We start from the raw sequence: 10,466 nt of genomic DNA on the forward strand, positions 1-10,466 counted from the left end.
TCCTTCTCCGCAACATCCCTAAAAACAAACAAAAAGTAAGACTGTAGAATCTATGGCCTAAATTGATTTTAATTTGTAGGTGATTTCATCATGGCTTAGGTGGGAAGGGTTATACTCTTTCAAAATTACTGTGTATCTGTCATTGTGACTTTTGAACCGTATTTAGTGATGAGTTTCACTATTTTCCTGTGAAGTAGTTTAGAGAGGCTTTATTTATAGTACCACAAAATAAGGTCCCTTTAGATATGAAGAACCCTATTATAACAAGTACCTATGTGTATAAAAGTTGTCTTTGTCCTTTTAGAAGATCCAAAAGTAATAGCATTTTTCAATCTAGTTTAAGTAAGTTTTCTGAAACAAGTTCTTTCTCTGGGTCTTTTCTCCATAAGTCAGGTTCTGTAATAAAAATCCCTGATTATGTGTCATTAATGTAAAAATAGAGAGCAAGTCATACTACTGAAAGTTTTTTTAATCAAGCCATTAAATAATAATTACTTTCAACTTTTCTTACATTTTTAAATTGTAAAAATTTGAACTATCCAGACAGAAATTAAATGCCCACAAAACATTATAATTAATAATGAAAAAAAAATCTCAGAAGTTAGGTTGACATTGCCTTCTTTCTCTTTATAAGATTCATAGTACTTTTTTTTTAATTACAAATACTCTAGATAATAATTCTATTTCATCTTTAGGCCCCACATACTGAAAATGTATGTGTGTGTGTGTGTGTGTGTGTGTGCGCGCGCGTTTTTAAAGTGATGTATGTATTGTAACAAAATGATTAAATATTATAATGGAATCTTACCAAAATTTTTGTAGCTGAATTCAGTAGTCTTTTCCCACTTTTATTAATTGCGGTGCAAAACACTGATAGTTTAATTAGTAATTTTAATTAATAATTAATTTTAACCTTTTTTTCTTTGTAAATTTTGAGTTCCAAATTCTCTTCACCCCTCTATCACCCACTGAGATAGCAAGCAATATGGTATTAATTATACATGTGAAATTATGCAAAACACTTCCATAAAAGCCATATCGCTGCTCTCTTCTCCCCTCAACCCCACCCCCTCCACCCCCCATAAAGGGAGGAAATTATACTTCAGTTTGCGTGCAGAGTTCATCAGTTCTCTCTCTGGAGGTAGATAGCATTTTTTCATCATGAGTCCTTTGGTATTGTCTTGGATCATGATATTGATCAGAATAGCCACATCTTTCACAGTTCACCTTCATTACAACATTGCTGTTACTGTCCCACAATGATTTCCTGGTTCTTCTCACTTCACTTTGCATCAGTTCATATAGGTCTTGCTATGTCTGAAACCACCCCTGGTCATTTTTTATAGCACAGTAGTACTCCATCACAATAATAGGCCACAACTTGTTCAGCTATTCCCCGATTAATGCACATCCCCTCAATTTCCAGTTCTTTGCTACCTCAAAAAAAGCTGCTATAAATATTTTTGTGCACGTAGGTCCTTTTCCTTTTTCTTTGATCTCTTTGGGCTACAGATCTAGTAGTAGCATGAGTAGCATGATAGTTTAATTTTAACAAATACTTACTGAGCACCTACTTTGTGCAAAACACTATGTAAAGTGCTATGTCAGAAAGATAAATAGTCCCTGACCTCAAAGAACTTAACAATTAGTAGAGAAGTAACTACTCCACAAATGATTATAAAACAAGACAGATAACAAGCAAATGCTTGGATAGTGTTGTGTTTTAGAAGGGGAAAGTGATTAAATTTGGCGAGGATGGCTTCAGGTTATTTTTCCTGAAGGGAGGCATCATTTCAGCTGTCTTGGAAGGATGGGTGGAATTTCTTAAGAGATATAAAAAGGGAGGACATGAGAGCAGAGGAACAGGAAGTTCATAGGAACAATCAATCAGTAAACATGTATTAAGCACCTATTGTATACCAGGCACTGTTCTAAGCAGTGCAGATACAAAAAGAGACAAAAAAAAATCAGTGCCCTCAAAGAGCTTATAATCTAATGAGGGAGACTACATGCAAACAAACATATAAAAAGTAAACTATATACAGGATAAATACAAAATAATTAACAGAGGAGCAGAGTTGGAGATGTTTATTATTTGTTCATGGAAGAACTAATAGTCCTATTTAAATGTAGCTTAGAATATACGTTAGAGAAGTCGCGGAGGCAAGACTAGAAATGTAATTTGCAGTCATATTATGAAGAATTTTGAATGTTATATTGCGGAATTTAGACCATACTAAATAGCAAGAAAACATTGAACATTTTTTAAGAAAACAATGATGTGGTCAGAGGTGTGCTTTTAGATAATTAATTTGGCCACAGAAAAATGGAGAATTCATTAAAGGGGAACAGAAGGCTCCAGAGAAGTCTCCAGGAAGCCATAAATCAATATAGTAAAAATGGGAAGGAAAGGGTGAAAGTAGATGTTGCTAAGGTATAATTTCTAGGGTGACATGGTGAAGATGAAGGAGGGAAGTATTCATTAAAGATGACTCAAATATTTGAGCATGAGTGATATTTTTTACAAAATTAAGGAAGTTAGGAAGAAAACCTAGTTTGGAGGAAGGACAAATGATGACTTAATTTGAATTGATTTGTGGAGTTTGAAGTGCCAGTAGGACATCTAGATGGAGATGTTCCTCAGACAGCTGTCTGTGTGGAACTATCTGAGCAAAGAGGTTAGAACTAGAAAGAGAGATTTGGTAGTTATCTTTATAGAAGGTCTAGGCATCACTGAGATCATCAAGTAAATGTGGAAATTAAGGAGAGGATGAAAAGCAGAATTTTAGGTAATGTCAACATTTAGTGTGCAGAAGAAAGAAAATGAACTACTGAAGGAAAATGAGAAGGAACAGGTAGGAAGAGAACAAGTCTGATGCAATATCATACTAGTCAAGAGAAAAGAGATTTTTCAGGAAGAATGGGATCAGCCATATCAGATATTAGTTCTCTGATCTAGGAGGAGGAAGGCTTTGTTGTATTTAGACAGGTGAACACTAGATGAAATCATATGACTAAATTTAGGTTGACTTATTTATAATAAGAAACTCAGAGAATATTACTGTTTTTGGTTTTCCAGAGAAAAGTTGTCTTTTCTCACAACAAATTTTTGCTCATATCATAGTCAATAATTGTCATTACTGGTTTATTTTATTTGGGTCATAATTTTAAGAAGTAGAGCAAAGCTGTGTTTTATCTACATCTTTTGTCACAAAAGCTCTCATTGAACATAAGGCTTGCTATTTAAACAGAGCACTCTCCCAGATGCCTTGGAGGTGTTAAGAAGTAGTCTTCACTTTTCCTTTATTAAAAGCTATTAGTGTCTCTTTGAATTTTGCCAAGTCATTTACTGTATAGTTGGAGATCATTTTCACCATGAAGAATTCTAAAAGTAACTTGTACAATTTTGTTTCAAAATAAAACCAAAAAAACATCTTTTTGGAGATAGATTTTCAGTAAAGGGTTATGAATAACCAATTATCTAATATCATTTGATTTTATCTTATTTTTCCTTGACATTATGTTAATTTTTATATTCCTTCCACCATAAATAAAATATTGACTAAGCCAAAATAAGAAAAAGTATTTTTTATAAAGAATAATTTTGTGTCCCCCTGAACTGCCATAAGTGACACTGCCTTCATGACCTTAGTTTATCTTATGATGGTTTGGGGTTTATTTTAAAGAGTCACACTATGTAATTGTGATTAATGAAAAAGTGCTAATTTCTGAGCCTTTTTCCCCCTGACCATGGACTGCAAATCTGTATCCAAGGGTTATCTTTTATGTTACAAGACTGCTGGTTCACATATACGTGACAATTCTGTAGCATTCAAATTGCAGAGTCTAGAACTGAACCTAGGTCTCTAGTAAACAGCTGACTGGTACTAAGCTGTTGGAAGGATTGCATCATGGTTCTGATCCAAAATATTTGGGCATTTCACATATCTGGCTTACTCGTTTAATAATAACATTCCTTTATTTTTTCACATTCATCTTAGAGCTCACTGTGACCCCTAGGTCCCTTAGTACAAAGTTAGTCATTTCTTATCTTGTATTTATGAGACTTGCCTGTGAAGAAAAGAAGCAATGTTCTCACTATATACAAAGACCAAACTTGCTCTTAATAATTATAATTGAATTGTTCCTTGCATGTAACAGTCTGCTTATTCCAGTATTCAGTGTGTAGGAAAAACTTGGAACTTTCTCAGTATATAGTACCTGCCAAGAAATTATACTCTGGTGAATGATCACTATTTTAAAAAATTTCAAGTGTACTCTTCACTTACTTAGTGAGCCAGAATTTTCTTTGAATTTTTGTTCTGGCATCCACATGGGGAAGATCTTACAACTTAATTAGATTGCTGTAGATGTAGTTATACTTAATGAGTCAATTATGAATCAAAACAATTCTTATTTTCTGTCCTTTCTTAATTGCTCATAGTCAACATTTATAGCTTTGAATTTTATTGAGCTTTTCAGGGGGTAGTACAGATAATGATTCTTGAGGCATGTTATTTTTGAATCTTTTGTTATATTATCTATAGTGATATTAATTCCCCTGTGATTTCATTGGTGTAGGGAAGGTTTAGTGAAGAAACTGCTTTCTCTTTGTCTTGTTCTATCTTTCTGTCTCTCCCTCCTCTTGCTCCTTTTCTCCCTCACTTTTTCTCTCTCTCCCCCTCCCTCCCGCCTCCATATTGCTCTGTCCTCTCAAAAAGGGAAGTTTCTTCATCTTCAGTTCTTCCTTTTAATTATTACCTACTCTTTTATTAACATGCAAATTATTCTTTAACAAAATCTTTAATACAAAGATGTTGTAATGATATTTCATAGACGAGATACTCAGATTAGTTAGTTTGGTGTTAGGAGATAAGTTTAGGAGGTAGAAAAAAATATGTACTTTTTAAACCAAGTATCCTTATCGGTATTATACTTTCGGCGACTATTCAGAAATGAATTTAAAACTATCATGTAGAGTTCATATATTATCCTTTGAAAATATAGGCTACCATCTTTTGGGTATAATTAAATGGACATAACCTCCTGAGGTGTCCTAGACACCTTTAAAAGTCTGTGTCTTTGTTCATGAACTCTGAAATTCTTTTATTTGATCATAATCTTTGATCATTCTATTTTCCCCTCTGCTTTATGACTGACTCCTGACTAGGTTCTTCATGCATACTATGACCTCCAATCCTTCTATCCTTCAGTTCTTTGCCAGGCCTGCACTGGCTATACTCTAATCCTTCTTCATTTTCATCACTTTAGTGAATCAGTTTGATTCTATACTGTCCTTTTTTCTTGAGTTCCTTGTCCCGTTATCCCATCACCAGTCTTGCCCTCCCAAACCCCTAAACCCTTGCCTTGGGTTACTCCCACCATCCACTGTGCTTTGCATGTACTACTGAATAAAACTGGAGAAAATCATGAAACTCTCCTGGTTTGGGTCCGCTACAAATTTGTTACATATGTTACATTGCAGCAAGGTGGTCATTTTTCACCTCTAACCATTTCACCCTTCCATTCACCACAGTGTTTTCCAAATCTTTTTTTATCTTTTCTCAAACTTCCCATGATTCACTTTTCCTTCAACCTCTCACCTGAGAATCTTGCCACATATTTCACTGAAAAATTTGAGGCCATTTGTTGAGAGGTCTCTCTCTTCTCATCTCTTGGAAGATGCTTTCTGCCACTATCTTTTCTTTCACTCCTTTCTCACATGAAGAGTTAGGCCTTCTCCTTGCCAAGGCAGAGCCCTCCACATGCACAAATGATACCATTCTGTCTTATACTCTTCAGCAGATTGCCTCCTCAATAATTTCCACTCTCTCACTAATCTTTATTCTCTCCCTGTCTACAGGCTTCCCTGCTGCCTGCAGACATGCCCATGTGTTACCCCATCTTCAGTTAACTCTTAATTGATTTACGTATCCCTGCTAGCTCTTATCCTGTATCCTCCCTTTTATGGCTAAAAGCTCTCTACCATTAGCCTCTACTTTTTTTCCTCTCTTAATTCTCTTCATTCTGGCTTCTAACCTCATCATTCAGCTGAAACTGCCATTTTGAAGTTAATAATGATCTCTTAATTTGTTAATTCTAATGGCTTTTCAATCCTTGTCCTCCTTGACCTCTGCAGCCATTGATAGTCTCAGTCACCCTCTTCTTGATACTCTCTTCTCTCTAGGTTTTTGTGACATTGCTGTCTTGGTTCTCCATCGTATCTGGACTACTCTTCAGTCTCTTTTCCTGAATATTCATTCAGGTTACCTCTACTGACCTTGGCTATACCTCTCTCCTGGGCTTGGGCCTGGGCCTGGGCCCTCTCCTCTTTTCCAGCTCTCTGCTACTTCTCTTGGTGACCTCATCAGCACCTGTGGAGTTATCTTCTCCAGTTATCTTCTCTGTATAGATCTACTTATCCAACCCTGATCTTTAGTCTCATTATCTCCAACTGCCTATTGGACATCTTAACCTCGATATGTACAAAACTGAGCTCATTATCTTTTTCCCCAAACCCTGCCCACCCACTAACTTTCCTATTAGTGTTGTAGACATCCCTATTCATCCCTATTTCCATAATCACCTAGGCTCGAAATCTAGATGCTATCCTTTACTCCTTACTCTCCTTGCCAGCCCCCCATCCCCTCCGCCATCAAATCAGTTGCCAAATCCTGTTGATTCTACAACATCTGCCATATACACCCCCTCCTCTCCTGTGACACTGCCACCACTCTGGTGGAGGTTCTCATTGCCTTGCCCCTGGACTCCTGCAATAACCTTCGGGTTGTTCTTGCCTCAGATTTGTCCCAACTCCTGTTCATCCTCCACTCAATGATCACAGTGCTCTTCCTGAAGCACAAGTCACCAGCCTCTCCACCCAGTCCCCATTCAGTCTGCTCTAGTGTCTCCCTCTTACCTGCAGGATCAAAGAGAAAATTCTCTGCCTTTTAAAGCCCTTCGTAATCCCCTCCCCCCTCCACACTTTTCCAGTATTCTTGCACCTTATTCCTCCTCAGCCCCACCATGCCTCCTTGTTGCTTGTTCCTTGAAAAAGACATTCCATTTTCCTCATGCCTAGAATGTTCTTCCTCTTATGTCTTCTTCCTGTCTTCAAGTCTTAGCTAAAATCCCTCCTTCTACAGGAATTCTTTCCTGGTCTTCCATAATTAGTGTCTTACCTTTGAGATTTTTTACAGTTTATCCTGTCTATATTTTTTTGTACGTGGTATATGCATATTATCTTCTTTATTAGATTGTCAGCTTCAGGGCAGGGACTTTTTGCCTTTATTTATGCCTAGTGCTTAGTACAGTGCCTGGCACGTTTAATAAATGCTTGTTGAGTTGATTATGTGTTTATTACTGTAGTAGAAAACGAATTGAGGAAAAAATTCCTCTTACTATAATTTTCTCTGTAATATTTAGAAATCAATAGAAATATTGATTTACATTTTTATACTAGTTTTTTCTAAAGGATAGTTGGCCAAATGAAGATAAAGCAGTCTGTGTTGATGATGGTGCTTCTACCCAACGATTGCTGTTGGTTTTCTATTGTGTTTATAGCAGCCTCTTACCTGTAAAAATAAGGGTGCTGTACCTCTTAGTTCCCTTCAAGCTTTAAATATTTGATAACTGTTATCTTAACTCAAAGTTAAATCACCTGGCTTTTAGTGTGGAGGTTCCCAACCTTTTTCAGTTCCCATATCCCAGGGCTTTTTAGTAAACCTTTCCTTACCACCTATTCATTATGAAAGGAAATACATTTTAGAGTTTGCCATGCATATGCATGTAAAATTGATTAATTTTTCATAAAGTAAGCTTTATTTAATACATAATAAATATCTTTTAGTATCATAAAGTTGTTAAATATATTATTATAGAATATAGTCAAATTAGTGAGTATTTGTTGTCTACTAACAGTTTTGTTTTCTGTATCGTTTTTGAAAGAAATAACAACATATTCTGCTTAACCTCCAGGTTGTTTCTTGTTTTGAATTTGATTGAGAATAGATCTGAGAGCTCTGATTCAGAGAGATAAGCTTCCTAAACATGTTTAATAAGAATGAGATATGTTTTCTCCAAGGGGACACCAAAGATTTTTATACCTCTTGTAGACTGGAGATGAATTTGGAGTTTCTGGTTATTTGTGAAGATCATTTAGCTCATCTTCACTGGGTTGTTGTCACTGACTTTTTCTAGCTTAGTATGAAAGGAATGTCATTGTCTGGTCTTATTTTATTTGATCTTTGGGCATTTAGAATTATTTCTTAAACAGACTTAAATTTTATTTTCAGATGCTCTGTAACTCTCCTTTCCTTTTCTCCTTCTATTCTCCTTCCCTCTCCAATCCACAGATTTTGTCACTAGCACTACTACTAGTTGCTTACCAAATAGTTCTCAGGCCCCCTTGGTAAGCTTCTCATATTTCCCTGGGGTAATACATGCTCCAGGTTGGAAATCCCTGGTATCATGGCTAGAACTGGACTTGGAGTTAGAAAGACTTGAGTCCTGCTTACTAGATATGTGACCCTGAGCAACTGACTTAACTCCTCTTAGCCTTAGCTTCCTCATCTGTCAGATGATAATAATAATACACCTACTTCACTTCACAGTCCTGTTGACAGTCAAATGAGATAACATATGTAAAGTTCTTTTCAAACCTTCAAGCACTCTGTAGTTATTTATTAACTCCAGGCACTGGAAATACAGCCTTTCTGATCCTTGAGCTCATACCACCACCACCACTTCTCTTCCCTTCTTTGTCCCACCCCTACTCCCATCTCCCCACCCCCCCAGGAGGAAAGAAAGAGAACAAGAACTAGTAGGACAGTGCGAGCTTAGTTCAGTAATTTTAAATATAAGAATTTAAGGGAGCCCATTATTTGGGGAAAAAAAATCTCAAGTAAGTATTGATTCTTACTTAGGACAGTTAGAGAAGGGAAGTTTGGTTTTTGTTAGTTCAAGTTATATTTTATATTTTAAAAATAGAAGGAATTTATAATTTAAAAAAACACTCCATTGTAAAATATTTTTGTTAATCCCTAATTTGTCTCTTATGTAAATTAGTTTTTCTTAAAGCTGAATCATTTACATGAGAATTTAGTATATGGCCCCTTTTAAAATAACGAAATGAGTAGAAATGTTCCCCATCAAACTTAGGACATTAAATAGAAGTCTTATAGCAAATAGGACCGGATTTGGACATCAGATCTAGGTTCAAAAACTACTATATATTTTACCTAGTAGAGTGGGCCATGGTACTGAAGCTGGATTTAGGAAGATATCATATCCAGCTGATGTTAGCCAAGTGCAAATTCAGCTCTGTAAGTTATAACACCATACATTATAATTGAGTTCATATGTGTTGTTGGAAGGAATTATCATATCAGGATGAAATCATGATTGAGGGCACATCATTCCATCTATTTCCAGTGGGCTCATTTGCAGTAAAAGGATGTTGGACTAGGTGTTCCCTGAATCTCTATACCATCCTCAGTAACCTATGATTCTCTTATTGTGTTCCTATATAAATTATAATGGGCATAATTCTTAAATAAAATTGGCTGGTTTTATAAATGTGACTTCACATCAGTGATTTCTTTTAAATAACCACACAGCATAGGTAAAGAATATAAAATGTTTAATTATCAATTTAGTAGCTTTATCTTGATTTGTCTTAATCTTCTTTTGCTGTGTTAAAAACAGATGTGCCCTGAGAGCTTTTAACATAGCTTATTATCTTCTGAGTGAAGACAGAATAAATTGTTCACCTACAGTAATTTTTTTTCCTTTAATTGCCCCTCTGAAATGCCTGTCTATACTTTTTTCCTGAAAAATAAAGGTAATTACTGAATTTTGCTGTTTTCCTCTGATCAGGGTAATGAATTTTTTAATGATTTGGCGGGAAATTAAATAAAATGTTACTTTATTCCATTAGTTTCACAGAGAAAAAAGTACAGAATGTCCCAGCAGGAGAGCAAGCTGTCCTATTTTGATGCTGTGCTTTATGTTGAAAGCTGTCAAAACTCGGGCAAGCCTGAGGTCCCAGTTCATTTCTGTGACTGTAGTGTTGAGAATTAGTTCATTTGTAGATGGTTAAATGAAAGTTATCAAGTAACAACCTCTACTAACAACCCCTCCTTCATTTTCTCCTTCCTTTTCTACTTAAAAGTGAGCCCCAGATTTACTTAATACACATTCAGTCCTGTTGCATTCAACTCTAATGGGACTGTTCAGATTCTTTGTTATACTGCGGATTTGTTAGATCAAAAATTGCGTAAAATAAATGGGCCATTGACCTTTTTTGTTATATCATGGTTTTCTGTTTGATTGTTTTTAGTAGAATTTTAATTATTTAGTTTTCTCTCCATTCTTTATTCTGTCTAGGAAGTAGGATTTTTGAAGAATTGGATTTATTATTTTTTATTTTTATTCTTATTTTTTTAGATTTTAATTCTTTTTTTTTT

General features: G+C 35.5%; 1 protein-coding gene across 9 annotated transcripts in view; it reads left to right on the plus strand.

The window, feature by feature from the left end:
- RBM33 (RNA binding motif protein 33) overlaps window positions 1–10,466 on the plus strand; it is a 182,096-nt gene that overhangs the window by 115,810 nt on the left and 55,820 nt on the right. The window lies entirely within an intron of this gene.

This window comes from Vombatus ursinus, unplaced genomic scaffold (assembly GCF_900497805.2).
Source record: "Vombatus ursinus unplaced genomic scaffold, bare-nosed wombat genome assembly UNPS02014852.1, whole genome shotgun sequence".
Taxonomy (NCBI): domain Eukaryota; kingdom Metazoa; phylum Chordata; class Mammalia; order Diprotodontia; family Vombatidae; genus Vombatus; species Vombatus ursinus.